Consider the following 19,481-nt stretch of genomic DNA (forward strand, 5'->3'; position numbering starts at 1 on the left):
AAGTGTAGTCCTCGGGGGCGCACGGTAAGCCGCCTGCGGGCGCGGGGCGCGCAGCATGCCGGGACCTGTAGTCCTAGATGGTGTAGCATGACATTAGTCGAGGCGCTCGGAGGAGGGACTCAGGGGCGGGGCGGCAGGGCGCGGTGCATGCTGGGAGATGTAGTCCTACCCCCCCCCCCGGCACGCCAGCCGCACAAGCGTTTCTCTTCTCCGGCAGCCGGCGGAGGGGAGTAGTGGGCGGGCAGGTTCCCGGGGATCGGGGCTGCAGGAGCTGCCCCGGAGGCAGCGCGGGGCTTGTTTACCCGAGGGGCCCGTGGAAACGACGTGCGGCGGGGCCGTGGCTCGCAGCCCGCTAATCCCCCGCCGCGGCGGGAAGGTCACGCTGGCCGTGTGCGACGAGGGATCGCTGCCGGGGGGGAGGGCGCTGGTACCTACGAAGCCGTCCTGAGCGGTTTAGGCCAGTGTGGCCAACCAGCACGTAACCGTAGCCCTAAGGGCAGTACACCGACACCAGGCCGTGTGTGCAATGGCGTTCCCTCGGTTTGGGGCCGAAATCTGGCGTTTATGCTGGTGTTAAGCACTGTCAGCAGCGGCTGTGCCAGGGCGTGCACATGTATGGCTTGTGGATCTCAGGATGTGACAGAAAAAAGACCTTTCTTGTGGAGCCAAGACATTTTTGGTGTAAGACAGTACATCAGTTAGTCAATCAACAGATGTGCTTCGCTAGTGCTGGTTAATAGTTTGGCTACAGGTAGCACGTTATTTTTCAAATATCAGTCTACTGACCAGCATTAAGATCTTTTATCAAGTATTTCAGTAGTCAGTTAATACAGTATTAAAATAGTACCATTAATTTTGCTTAGTTTTTAACTGTATAGACAGACGCAGGGAATAACCAGAATCAAACTGCAGAAATTATAATTTAATCTGAGACTAGTGAAATTTTAAAAACTATGTATATGAGGTTTGGGCATTAATACCATCCTTGTTCTAAAAAATGAGGGAAAAGCTGCCGGAACTGTTTTTCAACAAGATGGCTGACACCCCCTGTCAACAAGATGGCTGCCTCAAGGACAGGGCTCAAAAGTGACAAAGGTACCATGGTTTCAGACCTCCTGTATCTCACAGGTTATTTATAATGCCAGGCATTTGTTCACCTATACAGCCACCTAAGCCCCAAAGAAAATAGGTGCTGTTTAACTTTATATGTAAAGGGTAGCTGAAGCTTCAGGTTTGACCCAAAATGTGACTGAAACAGCATCTCATAGCAGGAAAAAGCAAATGTGTCTGCAGTCATCCTTTCATGCTTGAGACTTGGCAAATGCAGGAAATTAATTAGTAATATTTTAAAGTTCTTTTATGTATTTAAAGAAAATCCTCAGGGTTTCTCTTACATATGACAAATTTAGATTAAATTTATACTACTTGTATTTTTAATTCCAAAGAATATGTGAAGATGGGATATTCACTTGACTGGATCTTAAAAAATAATCAAGACCCTTTTCTCACATCTTTTGACTGTGTTGGCTACAGAAACACTAGTGGTGTTCAAATTTAGTGATTATTAAAAAATTAATTGGTATTATTATCTATGCACTTATTAGTAGAACTACTTTTAAAATGTTAGGCTCCCAAATGCATTGCAAGATTTTTAGCCAGCTGTGTTTGCTTTACAAGTATTTAAATATGTAGTGCCTTTAAATGGTTAAAATTATTTAAAATGTGCAACTTAACAATAGTGCTTTATCTTAATATGGCAATGTTAAAAAAAAAACAAACAACAACAACAAAATCTTCCCAATCTACACATTTCTTTCACTAGACTGGGTTTGTAGCCTTCTCTTGTTATTCTTTTTCTTTCTGGTTGGTTGATAACAAAACCAAATGAAATGGGGCAACTAATGGCAGTTCCTCTAACAAAGCTGCTTAATTATGTAGAAACATTATATGAAGCCTGTACAAGAAGAATAATATGCTCTGAAGTCATTAAACTATTGACAAGAGATTTCAGACAGCAAACAGATGATTACAGAGGTCTCAATACATTTATGCAGACAAGTAACCAGTCTTTCAATAGTTTCATTAAATTCATTAGTATTCAGGGTGGCAGACAATGTAGATGCATGAGTTCTTTTCAGAGCTGAATCCGTTATGTTTTTGTACAGTCTTTTGTTCCAGATTTGTTTATACCTGGAAGTTACATCGTTTTCTACCATATATGAAAAGGAATGATAATACACACTGAAAATTTCCTAAATGGATACAGTTTCAAAATACTAATTTGTTTTGTGCATTTACCAAGCACTGTGAAATAACGCTTAAGAAAAGACAAAGTATTAATAATTTTCAAGTAGTTGTACGAATTGCTGCCACATGAAAAGGCCTAGTGACTGTAGGTGATTAGTTTTGGTTTTAACGAAAAACACCTTTCACTCCATCCAGACCAACAGCCTATGAGTTCACAAAGAAAATACTTACCCCCAGAATAAAACACGATACACATAGTTACTAGGGTTTTATTTTGAAAAACTTAAGCTGCTACAGCCATTTTAGACCTGGTTCTTAAAGCAGCCATGGTGTTTGGGAAAGTTGTGAGCCATCTTGTTGAAAAATGTGTTTTCTAGCGGGAACAGAGTGAGAGACTAAAAGGAAGAAATAAAACCCTGCTTTCTAGATGAATTTAATAAGGATCTGAGAATGATTAAAATAAATGTAATATTTAAACAAAATTAAGATTATTATTTAGTATTAAACATCATTTTTTTCCCCTGAATGTTAAATAGAAGCAAAAGCAAGGTGAGAGTTGTCTAAACAATTACAAAACAAACTCCAAATAACAGGAAATTGTGATGCCTGTTATAGGCTGTGGGAATATCGAAACATGCATTTTACTGATCTAGGAGCACAGCCCACTGAAATGAAAAAAGCAAGAATGTTTTACTTGTCTAAAAGAGGTATGTGCATAAGACCTATAAAAGCACAGAATATGCCTACGTCTGGGCATTACTTGCATAGACATGAAGAAGGAGCAGATGAATCTATAATTCTCGTTCAGGAAGTTTAGAGATCTGTCTTGAAATTGGGGAGCAAATGTCAATATGAACAGGAAGCAAAACTGTAAAGTAACTAGCTATATATACAGTATTCTCTTTCAGAAAATCTCTACTTCACAGCACAACAGATTTTCCATAGTAAATAGTTATATGAAATTCTTATCTGCTATTGTCCCTTGCTCCTTCCCTCTTCACCATCTAAGGAGCATCGTAGGCAGATGCATATGGGGAACAGGATTCCTTTCTGGCCTGCCAAAAATACCTGCACAGTTGGAGGGGGCACCCCTCCATGCTAACCACGGTTGTCACCCCTTCCTTTAGGACATGTCCCAGGAAGCACTTCCTAGATCCTGTTGATTTTTTTGCAGGATGGATAACAGGACCCCCACTCCCAACTTCAGACACATGGTCAGTTGCCCTATTGCGTAGCAATACCAAGTCTATGACGCTCCTGCCAGAAGCACCACGTTCATTACACAGGCACGGCCTCGGTTCCTCGTTACACCCAGATGACAAGCCGAGCTGGCAGCAGAGGCAGCACGGGACTGGGGAGATAAGATTCAGTGGGTGGAGGGGAAGGAGGTGCAATGCTTGATGCTTTGGGCTGTAAGCGGGAGGAGGTTAATGCATAATTAGCATCTGATGAGATGGGAGGCCGGTTTGCCATTTCTCTACTGCAACACCATGTTTGTGTACACAGTGTGATTCTACAAGCTACGTAGTGGTACAGGTCTATATACACTATTTAAAAGTAGGATTACGCTTTTCGTCTGTAGAATCTGTTTCCATGGCAATCCCCAGGTTGTCTCCTTGAATAGATTTAACAATATGGGATTAACCTCATCTTTATTCACCACTGTTCAGTGTAAATCTGAAGAGAGGAAAAAAAAAAGACATTACTGTGTAGTAAGTTGCATTGTTTCCACTCGAGGGAGAAAACCAACAGAATATTAGTAGTTCTTTAAAAAATACTCCCATTCATCATCACAGATTTTTAGGAGAGGTTTCCCAGGATACTGAAGCCTGTTGGTCTGTAAATGTTAGAGCGCAAAGGTAAAAGTTCAAGTGGTCGCTGGATTGCGGACTTGCTCTGTATGTATGTCCAGGTCACAAGTTCACTCCTGTCTTGGTGCCAAAACCAAGCAGCAGTGGCTACACATTAGCAACAGCACAGAAACAATCTGCCTTGGGTGCTTTTCCAAACAATGCAGCAACAAGATACTCAGAGATTTCCATGACAGTAATAATGTGCTGTAAACAGTCATTCCAGATCCAAGGATAATTACCTGCTCAAATTCTAGTCAAAAAGTGGTATTTTAAAAGATTGCATAGGCTTGACCCAAATTAGCAATACAAAATAACGTATTAGGTTGTCATTAATTAAATCTGACATGCAGGCAGACAAGGAGAACACAGCTGGGAGAGTACAAACAGATAATTTTGAAAATCTTTTCAAATTGAGGAAAAAGTAGCATCTGCAATTCATAGTGAAAGTCACACAGATTCTAGTTTTAACCAGCAGATGGAGCTTAAGTGAAACAAACAAGCGGAAAAGATGCATGATCATCGCATAAAGCAGTGTTTTGGGGCGCTGCTGTCTACAGGGCTGGAGGAGGACATGGCAAAAAAGCTAGAAGGTTCTGGCCAAAGCAGGATCAAGCAGAGGAAGGAGAGCAAGCAGTGTTCAGGCTATACGCATAGCAAAAAGGGGAAAATGTAACTATAATGAGTAAACTCATTTAGTCCTTGAGAAATACAGAGGAAAAAAAGGACAAAAGGAGTCTCTAGTGTGAAAAATGCACCTGTTAGTTCCAGCTGATATGAGAAGGTCTGAGATTTTGCTGCAAAATTACCAATCCTGTATTTAAGATAACCTGCTATGCCTCCAAATGCATCAATTTGATTTTATGAATGACAGGCTTTAAAAATATGTATTTAGAGTTATTCTTTGCCTCCAGGTTTTTTCAAGTCTGTAAGGTTTGCAAGTTCCTGTCTGCAATTAGAAACACAGAAAGCCGACAATCTTATGCCATCATCTGCCTCTCAGAGATAGGTCTTTAAGAAAACACCAAACGTTGTGTTACTGTCAATAAAAGCCCTAAATCTGCCATCTCTGCTCTCATAAACCCATCGAGAAGCAAGACAAGAAGCGCAAGCAACCAGGGAAGCCCTCCCCCCACCCCATCCCGGATTTTGTAGACCTGATCCTGCACTCCTTATATATCTCCAAATTCCTGGTGAAGTCAGCCTATATTATAGGAGCGCTGGAAAAATAGGTCCCTGCAAACCAGAGATACCTTTCAGTTTGTGTCCATTAAAGAAACAGCAGCAGGTCAGCACACCATTGTGGGAGAATTTTTGCCTTTGTATTCTAAAAAGGAGAAAAGTGGGCTGGCAATAATGTAACTTTCTTTAGCAATTTGGCAAGGCTGAGGCTGCTTGTGATAAGCACTGGTTTAGAGGGGAGGGGATTACAGCCAGCACATGCACACAGCTGTATGACTTGGTAGCAGGCAAAATGCTACGTAGTCCCATTGTCCTCCAGGCATATTTGGGCTTTGTCTGCCTCTAAGGAGGGAAGCAGAACTAAGCATTTCTGTTAAAAGAACAAATAAGAAAGATATTGAAGATGGATAGGTTGATTTGCTGAAGCCTGATGCTTAAAATCCCTGTGCAGAATTTAGCCCTCTTGGGCCTCAGCTGTTGTTACCTCTTTCTTGCTGGTTTTGCTGATGATCTTATCAGTCCTGGCCCATATTTTTCCCTATCAGTCAGCCTGAATATGTCTTTCCAACCTTTGAATCGCTCTCCCTTGTTTACCTTTCAGATTTAAACTTTCTACCTTACATAATCCAGACCAAGCCTCTAACACAGATCTCACACTTTTTTATCCTGTTTCCTTGACCTGACTAACACTCCCATCTTCCGTGCTGCCGTACAATGACCTCCCCATTCCAGCATGCAGGCTCGCAGCCCCTCCTTTATTCAAGTCAAAGAGCTGCTTTTCTCAAGAGGCCTCCCCACAGAGATAATGAAAAGCAGATTAAGAGATTTAAAAAAGGAGTTGGTTCCTTTGGAATGGTCAGTGCGCTTTCCCTTTCTACAACCGTCCTCTATACTGTAAATTTTCTAAATCAATGTTTGTCTGGATGTCTGTGCCTTGACCTCAGCAGGACCCAAGCTGTTGGGCCCCAATCCTACACATGCATATGCATGCCATGTCCCTTTGCTATCAGTAACATTCACAGACACAGAGCGGTAAAGGAGCAAGCGCAGTTATGTATTTGTAAAATAAAATCCTGGTGCTTGCCAGATAATATCATAAAAGTGTTGGAAAGGGCTAAAACTTAACATTTTTATCTTTGTTCTTGTGACACAGAAAGAACGGCAACCTCCAAGGCAAGTGAAGCGGCAGCTCTGTTGGCAACACTTGGTTTGGACTGATTTGTAGGTATATGAGGATCTTGAGGGGAAATACCTGGTAAAATGTGATGTGAAGCTGTAGAAAAATAACAAAGAGCCATCAGCACAAGTACATCACAGTGGTGCTTTGCCAGTATCCTGCCTTTTTCTTACGCGGCTGAATTTCAGGCATCAGAAACAGAAGACGCTTTGTCTGGGCTTTCCCGTGTAATCAGCAACCTCTCTCCTGCCTGTCTTAGGCCTCTATTCACTTTATTACTATTATAGTATTCCCTAGAGACAGACTTAGGAGGCATTCACCCCCAAACGTCCTGTTACCTTAAAGCGGTAAGTTAGTTTCTCAGGAAGGCATTACATGCTTTAATCCTGGTTATGTCATTGTATAAAGTGTGGCTAGCAAGTTATATGTGTATATAAGAAAATACAAAGTTGCCATTATAGAGCTTTACTGTTGGATTTGATCAGTATCCAGGGAAGTCCCTCAAACCAGGCGCTCTCCTCTGAAAGTAACTTCAGGAGGGAACTTTGTGTACGAACTGAAGCCTTAGCTGGGGATTGCAGTTCATCAGCTGAACAGAGCGAGAGGAACTCTTTGGGACTAATCTAAGCAACAGGTAAAAGTAAGCCATCCAGACTGCTCATCAGTCAGGGTGACAAGCCCCACGCTCATTCCAATACAACATATATCAATCATTTTCTTTTTTAATCACTAATCCAACAGCTAAAAGAGGAAATACACCCAACAGATATCAACAAAAAGACTCCATTCCCCTTTGGCTCAGCCAGCAGTGCTTTCCTGTTGTGCCAAGCAAACAACCTCCTCCCCTTTCCGAGGCCTCTCCTCCCAAGGAACAGACATCTAACTCTCCCTGAGCGGGAAGCTTCTTTCAGCGTGCCAGCTGGGAATCAGGGCCCTGGGCTCAATCCCAGCACCTGTGCCTAGTTTTCTTACAGAGCACGGCCAGCTGCTCTTCCAGGTCTGCAAATGTCCTGTACACACTATTTCTTTTCATTTCTGTGTATTGCTTTGGATAATCAATGCAAATGTGTTGCTTATATTTGGATTTTTGCAAATACACTGTTTTACATTTACCTTAACCTGGTTTGTGTTAAGAATCATATCAGGGTACTGACAAACAGAGCCATGCCATGTTTTCGGTAATCCTTAAACCAGGATTGTTGAACAGTAGCGCCAGAACCCCTGTACTATTTTTGAGGGAATTTGAAGGTGAGCAGGATATAACTGCAGGCCACTTTGGAAACTAGTGACATGGAGTTTGGGAGGAAGACGTGTTTTTGATGGCTGGTGTTTGTCAGTGAACTTTTCTGGCATTAAGTGTGGTAGCAGAGAGTATAGTTGACCCTGAACATTCACAGGCATTAGATAATGGCTTTGGCTCTGACTTAGTTCATAGCACGTTAGACTAGTCATTTCTATCTGTGACACCAAACTATCAACTGCAAACTTCCTGTGTGGAAACAATTATGCATCTTTTCTGAGTTTGCATGATGTACTTATTTATCCAACAGTTCTTATGCAGAGAGGCAAGGTTAGAGTTAAGAGAAGACTGTTGTCTCTGCTAATAGCTTGACTCTGAAAAGCCCTCATATCATTCAAAGATCCTAGTATAAACAGGAGCCAGACTGGGGCTTGCATTCGTACTGCAACAGGAAGGGGATACATAGAGGTCTGGAAAATAATGAAGGTGGGAGGAAAGTGAATAGAAAATGGTTATTATCACTGCTCATAATACCATATTAATTCAATCAGTTTATCAGGGAGCAGGGTTTAAAAAAGAAGAGAAGGAAATACATTTTCATATGAAGTCATTGCCATAGGATGTTCTAAACCCCAAAAATACAAATAAATAGGTTTAAAAAGAAATTAGACAAATTCAAGGGAAGTAGGCTTAACAAAGTCTCTGACAAATACTAATCTAAATGCAATGCCTAGTTTGGAAGTTAGGAAGTCCCTAAACTACTGATTTTTAGAACCAGGAATCACACAAGCGGGTAAGAGCTACTTTTCCTATGCCCTGTTTCCAATTCTAAGCACCCATTTCTACTTCCCTTCTTGGTTTCCCTAGAGGAAAGGCCATGCCTGAGCCTGCTTTGAATTTTAAAAGCCTTCTCCATTCTGCACAAATAGAGGTGAGAATAAGAGACCATAAATGATTACCCATGGGCAGCTAATGAAAACCATAGGATGCGAGTCTTCAGCTGGAACCAAGGAGGTGTCTGAGGTGGATTGAAGGGTCACTATCGGTGGGTCTCAAGCCACTTGACTTGAAGCATGCGTGGCTCACCCCATGCTGGGGGGCTGTGGCAGTTCAGTTAGTCCTAGACAAGCACAACATTGTTTCTGCCATCCTTACAACTCCAGGTGTGGCTGTCACCAACAAAAGAACAAACAGGTTAATAGAGGTGGGGATTTTTTGAAGAAAAATGTAATGAAAGCCGGGTCAGAAAGGGAAAGGATTTCAGTCCAGTTGGTAACTTACACAGAGCTTTGCAGCACGGAACTCTACCAGGGTAGGGAACTTGCATCTTCTCTGGCTTTCTTACCACAGTGTTTGGTAAGAAGTCTTTACCACAAGAAGACTTTATAAAGTCCAATTTCTGCCATAATCCACCTGGCAACAAGTTACAGTCTATCTCCCTCTAGTGGGTAATTACCCATGAAAGCCACAAGGAGACATGCATTAAAAATTTGCCTTGCGCTTACTTTCCATTATCTTCTTTCTTCAGTTTGCTTTCTTCTTCTTTGCTCCATGATCTTTCTCACAAATACAATCAGTGTTTTCTTGATATCCTCTAAACATCATGTCTGCTCTTCCTCCATTCTTGTGCTATGTGAGGAGTTGGGCTGTTTGAGGGTTTTCTGTTTGACTTTGATGAAGTGGAAATGAAAGTAAAGAAGCTGCCCAAGAATGATTTAAAATGAAACATTCTAGAGATTCGTGGTGTTTGCACAGAGGCACGTGTGCAACCCTAAGTATGCTGGAGACTTAGAAATCTGGGAAAAAGAAAATCCTAAGACCTACCTTAAAGAGGTTCCTGAGGTTTGTAATTGATTTTTTCTAACTGGATTCAGTCAGAAGAAATTTGCAGTTGGGTTTTCTTATCCTTAAAGTTGATTTATTTTGGTGGAAAATCTTCTGCATTCTGCTTAGTAGTTTGTTCGCTTTGCAATTTGTTGTTCCATTACCAAAAATATGAACAGCAAAATACATAAGCCAGCTGTGTTATATCTAAAGTTAGCTCTTTAACAGCAACAGTTAACTACCAAAGAGTATTCCCAGAGCAGAGCTGACATTAATTGAGAAAGATAGTGCTCTCAAATATGTCGAGACAAGATGCTATAGAAATTGATTTAACCAGACCATGCCTTTTGTCTATGGAACTGCATTTCTCTCCTTTGCAGAGCATATAGGCTAGATACTATTGCTGTTACTCCATTGAGATTAATGGAAATATATTAGGGATGAATCTCAAAGGTGTTTCCTTTCTCTCACTACTCTGATTTTTTTGTCTGGTTAAGCACATTTCAAAAAACAAGATGAACAAGCCAATATTTTCCAAATGAAAAATGACAGATCTGGTTGAAAGAAATTTTTAGGTCAGGCTTTGATAAGAATACATTTCTCAAGTGATAGTAGGCTTTGTATTAATCATTATCTGTTATCTTTCTGTTTAAAACTTTGAATTATCTAAATAAACCAACAGGAAAGACATTTTGCTCCAGTCCAAGTATTTTCCAGATTCCTTGAGGCACTGACCTTTTTCTCAATTCACTGTGGTAATGGTGTTCCTCAAAAGTCACTAATTAGAATCCCGAAAGAGTCTTTAGTATGGCAAACTTAAGCATCACAAGGAGAATGAACGAAATTAAGATAAACTGGAATTTAACCAAAACAAAGTAAGATCACGCATTATTTGTTCTGAGAAAATTCTGCTCCTACTAACACCTATGCAGTCCATATATTTACAGTATTTTGTGAAACAGCATCATACAAAAATAATTTTGCTATATAGCTTATCAGAATTATCAACAGAGTCATTTTACTTGGGTAAAAAAATATTGTAGCTTTTGCTCCCTTTATAATGGAGATGTCAACATAACTAATTTCATTACACTGTAATAAAGATGAAATGAATTCCAATCCTTCTCCTATATCGGTAACAACATATTTTTATTCAGCTGAGACATTTCATAAACCTGCTGAAGGTAAGAATTGCAGACGGCACTGAGACAGGATGTGAAGGCAGGGAGAAGGTACTGCAGAAGAAATTTACGGGTTTTGTCTCCAGAGCTTTACTTGCATTGATGTACAGGCAAAAAAGAATCCAGCGACTATCAGCTTTCAAGACCAGCTTGTACAGCTGACAGTAAGAAAATGTTCTTTTGCTTCCAAATTGAGTACATTTGTTCTAGAATTTATTAAGATGCTGTAAACAAAGAAACTTAACAGTGCCACATCCTGTTTTTTATTTAGGTTGGATGACGGCTTCATTTGGCCTTACGGAAACTAGAACAACTGCACTGGGCTAAACCAAAGGCCTGTGAGTTCCTTTATCCAATCTCTGGTCATAGTCAGAAACGAGTGCTTAGGGAAAGAGTATGAGAAATAGGGCAAGCATAGAGTGTTGCTGCCATTAGCCTACTCTGCCTGCAGCAGTGACTGTTGTATTTCATCACTGCTGATAAAGAAACACAGAAGGTAGTCTAGTGGTCTGAGCACAGAGCTGGGAGCTATGAATCTGCGTGTTTCAGTCCTGCCTCTGTCACCAAGGTTACTTGTATATTGCTGTGTCCCAGCTCATGTGCATGTGTGCTTGTGGCAAACCTGTCTTCAAGCCTCCGCACTGCAGAGGCACATGCAACCCACGCTTATGTACCCACGCTCGCATCCACGCTGTAGTTGGCCAGGTCTGGTATTATGGTTCAGAGAGATTTGTTCCTCGCTAATGAGCTGCTTAACATCTGTGAATGTTTCCTGAAGAGCTACATAGTATGCTGCGGTGCACTTCTTATTGTGCCCCTTTATCTCTCCCCCACTCCTTCTGGTTCCTCTGTTTTTCACGTGGTTATCATAACTGGGTCTTTGTGGTCCTTGTGCTTTGTCTTAAGCTTGTCATTCCTCAGTTCTTACACTCCAGAACAGCAGGCTCAGTGCAGTGTAAAAACTCTGCAAATGTTTTCCCCGACTGCGTACCCCAAGTCAAGGTCAATCAATCAGGTAGCATGGAGAGGCTGACTCTTTCAAATGTCCCAGCTGAAGCTGCTGATAAAAAGGTGAGGTATTAGATTTGCAGTACAACCAGAAAGATAATGTTTAAATCACCTCCTTAAAAATTCCTGTTAAAAAATTTGTTTAAAAACTGTGCTCCACTTTGCTTCAGGACAACCCTGCAATTCCCAGCACCATGAGATCACTCTTGAATGGACCCTCAGAACATGAATCCATCAGCTGCAGGCCCACTTGTGGTGAGCTCACAACTTCACCGTTGCTCCTCAAACTCTGCCACCTCCTCCTCAACCATCTCCTCCAGTGCAACCATTGTTCCCACCTCCATTGGTCTACTATCCTTCCAGAAACACAAAGAGGAGGACTACAAGCTTCACACTCGGGGCACTACTCGGAATATCAAGATGCAGGCAGGTAGATGGGGAGTTGCCAGAATTCCTGTTTCCATCTTTAACTTTGCAATGGAGAGCCTTTACCAGTTTGATGCATTACTTGCTCTCCACAGCTATTGGGCATGTCCTCATTTCTGCAAGCTGATTCAAGCTGGCTGGATCGAAGGGCGGATTTAAGGTATTTCTCCCCAAATCCTTGCACCTCAGGTTGAGCAGAACCCTGGAGAGCTCCTCCTCCCTGCAGCCTCCAGCTGTGCCTCTGCGCAGGGCAGGGGTGCACAGAAACTGGAGTAAGCCAGATGCAAATCAGGGTTGAGTGGTAACCAAATATGTCTAACCCGGGGGAAGCTGGTGGGAAGAGCAGAGTCGGTGAAAGGGAAGTAAGAGAACAAACAGGCTGGAATATACAGGCCCTGGTATATTGGCATGTCAGTGAGGGCTGTGTATAGTAAATAAATTAATACAGGTACACATGCTTTAGCTATTTCCTCAGGGTAAAGTGAGTAGTATTTGCTTTATACTGTTCTGCAAGCGCAGGTTCAGTGTGTACATTAGGAAGTATTTATAGGTTGTATGTGTGAATGATCAAGGAATTTAGACAACACCCTGAATAATCAGCAGCATACACCAAATCCCATCAGTTTGATCCCAATCCCAAATTCCTTACTTCTCGGTGTTACAATTTCACAAGCAATTAAAATGGCTACTTAGCTACGTTATGTTGTTATGAGCAATATCACTTGTCAAGTATTTTAAGTATGAAAAGTGATGTTAATTGTTAGGCATTACTACCCAGGTAAAAATTACACCCCAGTGTTAAGAATGCACAACAATATACCATTAACTTGTTTAATACGATAGCTTTGAAAATGATATAGTTTTCTTTTACATTTCTACTACAAGACCTTTGTTACTACTTTGTTCATTAAAATTCTTCCTGCAATAAAGATGATTCAATGATTTTGCAAACCAGCCTCATCCCTAGAATGTTACAGTTTGACAATTTCAAGGCTTTTCAACACAGACCCTTGCATGTATGTCATATATCGCATTGCAGATTTCATCCAATAGCAGAAAATGTACTCTGAATGCAATATCATCTTATCAGTATTCTAGCACCATAAGCTTTCTCACTGCGAGCAGGGTACTGTTCATTACAATGAAACCGAAAATGGAATAACTGAAGGATTGATTTATATGACCTTCACTCAGGAATGTTCTAATTCTGACATAATCTCTCTGACTGAAATCCTAAATACTGTGTAATTTTGATTTATTACCCTCAAAAGAAGGAGCTTAGATCTATAGATCAACAGAATACCTAGCATGAAAGAGTGGTGCAACAGCTCAGGAAGACTGCAAGAAAATGCAGATTGATCATGTGACTTTACTCCAAACATTGTCTCAGCCAGCAAATCCAAGAACAGGGCTAAAAGCAAGTGGAAAAACATTATGCGGATGTTTTCACAAACCCACTCCGTCACTCAGAAATCTTTCTTAATTATATACATTTTTATAGCAAAGATAAGAGCATGTTAGTAAGTTAAAGCACGAACCAATCTGTTTATTAGAAGTTGCAGGAAATGTTTATTAAAACAGCTAATTTATGGCAAAACAGGGCCAGAGCTTGATTCCCGATACACTACACAAAAGGCTGCTTTACCCGGCAACTCTGTTTTCCTCCCGCACCAGCAGTATAATCTATTCTATGCTATTCTGTCCTAACATCCGCTTGTCACGGGGGCCTGGGGAAGGCTTATCTATGGTGTGAGGGTATCTTGGACCTATCTCTGCTAGCAGGTGAAAGCTAGAGCAGCCCTACAGTGTGTTGCTTAAAAATCGTAGCTGATATCTTTAAAGCAATGTAGCTGGATCTAGATCAAGTAGAATCTTACTGAATTGAAAGGTGAATCAGGTTGGCTGTGTTACTTCTTGGATTTTTTTGGTGCGGTAAAGAGAGCAATTAGAAGAAAGGACAGATACAAACTATTCGCAACAAACTGGTGGATAAATGTACATTAAAAGCCCAATGAACACAGTTTTAATACCTTCCAGGATTGAAGTCAACAGGTCATTTAATTTTAAGCGGACTAAGAAACAGAAATCAGCCCCCACCCGCACCTTTTTTCTGTTCTTAGTGCCCTCCCACACACTCAGCTCACAGTTCCCACTTAGCCACTTCCCAGTCATGTTTTGGACAAATCTTTATCTTATCATCCTTCTCTTGTAAATCCTTCTTCTCTAGAGCACTTAACATCCTCCTCTTTCACAAAATCCACCTTTTACAAGTGGTACCTAATCAATCTCACTTTATCCTAGCTGGAAAACAGAGGGTTCTATTTTAGAAAAAATTCTTTTTATTCAGTGCATTTTGTGGCTGGTATGAATACTTTGTTTAATTCTAGCAGATGGTAGTCTCCTCTATGCAGAAACATTTGTCTGCTTCACTGTATTGCACAATGCTCGTCCAAGCATATTATTCTCACCTATGAATCGGCCCGTTCCTTATTACTCCCAAAGATCAAACATCACACAATTCCTCCAGTATTTTTCGCTTACAGACAGTCTGAGCTACAGCTACTGCAGCCACTGTAAAAGCTCTACAGCCTCAGAGAGATTATTCCTTCCTTCCTGAATACATTAGAGTGGATATACCAGGAAACAAATTTGTGCTTAGGGCATAGCAGGAAGTGCCTGATTCTTTTTATGTATTTGTAGAAAGGAGAAAGAAAAAAAAAAAACAACCAAATCAAAAAGAACTTGGGTGGAATCAAATTTAGGACATTTATTCCCTCAGCTATATGGACACAGTTCAAGAGTAAGAAAATAAATTATTTATATCAAAAACTGTTTTCTACTAGAATGACATAAAGGCCTGTAAGCAGTGGACAAAGAGAAAAAAACAGTGCATATTATTTTTATAATCAATTAGCACTGTAATCGTATATGGTGCATATATGAATACAATACAGACAATATTTGATTCTTTGGACTAGAAAACTTAATGTAAAGCCCAGTTCTGCAAACCAATCCTGGCATGCTTGATTTTCAGCATGAGCCATTTATTGAATTCTCAAATGAATGTATTTATCAGTAGGAAAATCAAAACAGCAGAGGAAGTGACATAGTCTTAGATTTCCCAATGGTGAATTCATTAGCGGAGTCAATTCTGGACTCAGCCTGGCATCGTACCCACCAGACAACACTTGCTTTCCAACATAATGACAGATGATCGTAAAAGCTTAACGGTGTTTTGCTATGCTGGTAAAGCAGATAGGGATGGGAGTGAAGAGCAGCATGGTGTCTTCTTCTTTGACCAATGGCAAACCATTAAGTATGAGAGATTATGAACTAGACTTTATTAGGATGATTACCATTACCCTCAACAACAACTATAAAAAGCTCTAAGTCAAATGGTTCTGACTCACTTGTTGAAGGGTACTAGCATCTGTGGAGGAAATTCTGGGTATGGGCTGTCACCAGTGGCTAATCCCTCTGGAACAGGTGCACAGCAGTTTGCCAGTCCCACATCGTAGCAGGGCTGGGAGCCAGCGGATCCAGCTCATAAAAGAGATGCCCATTTGGAAAAGAGGTGGAACAAAACGAGAAAGGGCACCGCCTGTCTTGGCATCTCTCCTGAGTGGCTTCCACTGGTAAAGTTTTGGTGCCTAGCACAATTTGGAAGCCTTTCTCCCCTCAGTGCACATCAGTGGTAATACCCTACCCGTTCTTCCCCGATATCAAGTTCTCCGGGGCCACAGCAGCAACTCTTGGGTGAAGTACCTTTGCAGCCAGTATGTTTGTAATTGTAAATTCAACAGGTTCTCTATAAACTGGTGACAGTTAATATTTAAAAATTTCACTAGAATGCACAAATAGCAGATCAGTCTAACCTGAGGAAGGTCAAAGAACATTTATTGAGCCCTTTCAGGACAGAAGGCAGAAATACTGCAAAACTGACTTTCAAATGAAGGAACAAGGAATACAGACTCAAAATCTCAACTCTGGCAGACGCTGAACCTAGTGTCATTTGATCTTCAGTAGCACTTAGGTGTCTGAGTAGGTCAGCTGAAGCAGAAGGAAATCCTTCTCAAAAATTACTGCTCTTGTTCAACCAGTCCAAACTGGTGGCTTCTGAATAAGAGAAAAACATTCTCTTACATTATAAGTAATATAAATAAAATAATGTAAAGTCTTTTCACTGATTCAGATACACCTATTAAAAATTACATGTTACAGAGTTAGAGAGGACCCTATTGTCAGACCTGCACTAGACAGACTGAAAAACTTCTTGAAGGGATTTTTTTTTTTTAATCTGAAATACAACATACCTTTCAACATACTATTTCTGCCCGATTAAAGTAATTCCATTGATGGAGAGTCTATCAGTCATAGTTTGATTACGATTACAGTTTATTGTAAACTTATTGTATTCATTACTAACCTAAGCTGTAAAAATATTAATACTAGTAATTGTTAAACTTGAGAACAATGCAAAAGCAGATAAAGAAAAAAAGAGGAAAATGAAGCTGATTAAATGGCTGGCTCCCATTGATTGCCAATAGCTGCTAGTGTTAAATTAAGAGGTTATTTTATTGTCCTCTGCAGCCAAGCTCAGCCATACTCCATTCAATAACCAACAATTTAGGTCTTTGAGTTAATAATAATTACAATAAAAGTATTCCCCACTTTCTGGCATGCTGTGTTTATTTTAGGATATTAACACAGCAATCCAAATACAACACGTAAGACTCCCTCAGGGCTTTCTGTCTCATATCCCAGACCTTCTGTTTCTTTATAAGCTTTAACAGCCACAGTTATAAGAGATATAAATAGTCCGAAGCACAAGAGAATCTCTCTTCCCTGACAGAATCTTTATTTACAAGCTGTACAAACCTAAGCAGGTCAAATAGTCCCTTGCTGGCAGGTTAATAAGGCCCACCTGCCAAATAAACCCACCAGTGAACTCCACAGAGCCTATATAAATCCAAAAAGCTTGGACAAGAGAAGATTTTCTCCCTAGGAATCATACTGAGACGGGATGCTTATAGTTCAAAAGGCATTCATTTTTCAAACTCCAGAGTGCTTGTCTACCTGGCACATACTCATGAGTGTGCAAGAAGCTTGCAAAAAACATGGTTCTTACCTTCAGAAGACACCGTTATTTAATGTTTATATTTCAATATTGCTTACAGGACACCTACATGCCGAGGGCTCCTGTACTGGTGCCATACAAACATGTAAGACTTTTAAGTCTCTGCCCTTCAGAGTTTTTAAAAGGCAAGTATAGTTGGGTCATAAATCAAATCTTTAAAATTATTTAAGACTTAACATACAATTAATTTGCCTACAATGCCATGAAAGAGAAACGGAAGAACTGATTATATAAGCTGACCTAAAAATTAATTCTCACAGGCCACAGTACATTTTTAAATGAATATTGACTGCTATCAAAGTGGAATTCTGTTCCAAGACCTGAGCTGTTCAAACACTACTCTTGGGTAAATGTTTCCCACTGTATCCATGACTTCTTTATGTTCTTTCCTGAATCACTAGGCCCAGCAACTGTCCCAGTGTGGGCATATCCACAGACCTTTCAAGAGGCCTAGTCACTATGTTTATATTGCATTGTAAAAAGTATCTCCAAAGCGTCCTTCAGATTTCTATTTGCTGTTCATACAGTCAGCAAACTGGTAAATTCTGAGCACTTGCCTCCTAATTTATTATACTTTTAGGATGGCATCAGGCAGACGAAGGCAGACAGCCACACAGCAGTGGATTGCAGCTGGGCAGCAGAAGCTCCCTAGCCCAAGACTTTGAAGCAGGAACTTGTGATCCATTCCCGAAGGGAGTTCGTTTACCTTTGCATGCAGGCTGAGAACTGCAGCAGTGCCCGAGCTGATTCACAAACAGATCATATGTCCCAGCCTCAGAGGTGACAACAGCAATCAGGGAGGGCAATATATGGCTGGAGAGGCAGCGTGTGTGTATGGAGGGCGGGAATCACAGGTCCAATTTTAACTGATCAGCGAAAGTCTGATGAAGTTCTTTAATGTATTGTGAGGGACGTGTCCATAGCAGGCCTACGGGCTGGCTGCTGCCTGCCTGTACAAATCCCTGGGGACAGGCAAATCAGGGAACACATAAAAAGGCATGCAGTATTCCCTCCTGCAGGTCTAGAGTGGACTAGACCAGACTCCCTGCAGGCACTGGGGAGTAAAGCTGTATTAAAACATATAGGATTGGGGCTGCAAAGAGACAACTCACATACATAACGCTAAGTACATATATTTGCCAGAGTGACTCCAAATGGAAGTCAAATATAACAGTTTTACAAGTGTACATGAAATAAGGAACACATGTAGAATGTGCATTTAAGATGGTATGCTGTGGCAAAGCATTTAGTCACACTTTGAAGGCCTCTATGTCAGATCACCGAGGGAATGCTGGGTTTTGGGATTCTGGTATTTTAGGTGAGCTGCATGCTGGGAGCGGTGTGCTTTTAGTCAGGTGCAAAAGTACCTCTTCTAGCCCCTATAAAGAACTTCTGGGGTGAGACAGAAGTTGGGGCTTTGAATCACAGCTTAGATTCTGAATTTAAGGGCCTATCTCCTTCTTTGGACCAGTGCAGTTTATTCCCGCCTTGAAGAACCAGCTCAAACCCAGAAGATGCACATAACCTGAGCCCTTCAGCAAATACCACATGCCCAGTTGCTGTAGCAATTGCAAAAGGAGGAGTGTCCAACACATGGTGGCTTGTGTCCATGGGAATGATGCTATTATTAGCACAATGGTACTACAACCATGCCCAGCTTCAGTGTGAGACAACGCAGAGTGGGTGAATCTTCATGTAGGCTGTCTCCTACATGCTGGCCGAGCCCAGCACCTCTTCTCTGCTGACTACATTCTTCATTTGAATCACAGTTTAGTTCAGCTGCTGTAAATGCAGCTGAGACAGTCCAATGTTTTTCTACTGTACGTAAGCTGGATGCAGATTCGGCGCTGGAGCCAGAACCGCCACAGTGGGATCACTCTTGCATACAGGGTTGAAGTGCTGACAGTGAACCGCAGCAGAACTCCTGCAGGCAGCTCAGCAGCCACCCTTCACTCCCTGCTAGGGCTTGTTCACCAAGCAAGGGTGTCTCATAAAATGCCTGCACTGATTTGCAAAGTGTAAGCTCTGGCTCATTAACAATAACTGAAGCGAACAAATATAGCTTAGAGGAGGAAGGATATCAAGCTCAAGAAGAGTGTAAGAACATGGCAAAATGTGCAAGAAACACGTCCTACTCCTTTCAGTTTTCACAGCAAAAACAGCACAGGTGATGATTTAGCAGTTAGGCCTGCATTTGCAAACCTGTTCG

The 19,481-nt window shown here is 41.2% G+C and overlaps 1 long non-coding RNA gene across 4 annotated transcripts; it reads left to right on the top strand.

Moving 5' to 3' along the window:
* Positions 1-62: 62 nt before the first annotated feature.
* On the top strand, positions 63-17,408 carry LOC142081672 (uncharacterized). 4 transcript variants are annotated; one of them, XR_012673430.1, is made up of 3 exons: positions 63-1,095; positions 11,608-11,772; positions 11,880-17,408. It is a non-coding gene; the product is annotated as an uncharacterized LOC142081672 (long non-coding RNA). The 4 variants fall into 4 exon arrangements; XR_012673429.1 differs by lacking the exon at positions 63-1,095 and adding an exon at positions 10,516-11,039; XR_012673431.1 differs by lacking the exon at positions 63-1,095 and adding an exon at positions 10,516-11,039 and having other exon boundaries at positions 11,623-11,772.
* Positions 17,409-19,481: the final 2,073 nt, after the last annotated feature.

The sequence above is a fragment of the Calonectris borealis genome, chromosome 4 (assembly GCF_964195595.1).
Source record: "Calonectris borealis chromosome 4, bCalBor7.hap1.2, whole genome shotgun sequence".
Classification (NCBI taxonomy): domain Eukaryota; kingdom Metazoa; phylum Chordata; class Aves; order Procellariiformes; family Procellariidae; genus Calonectris; species Calonectris borealis.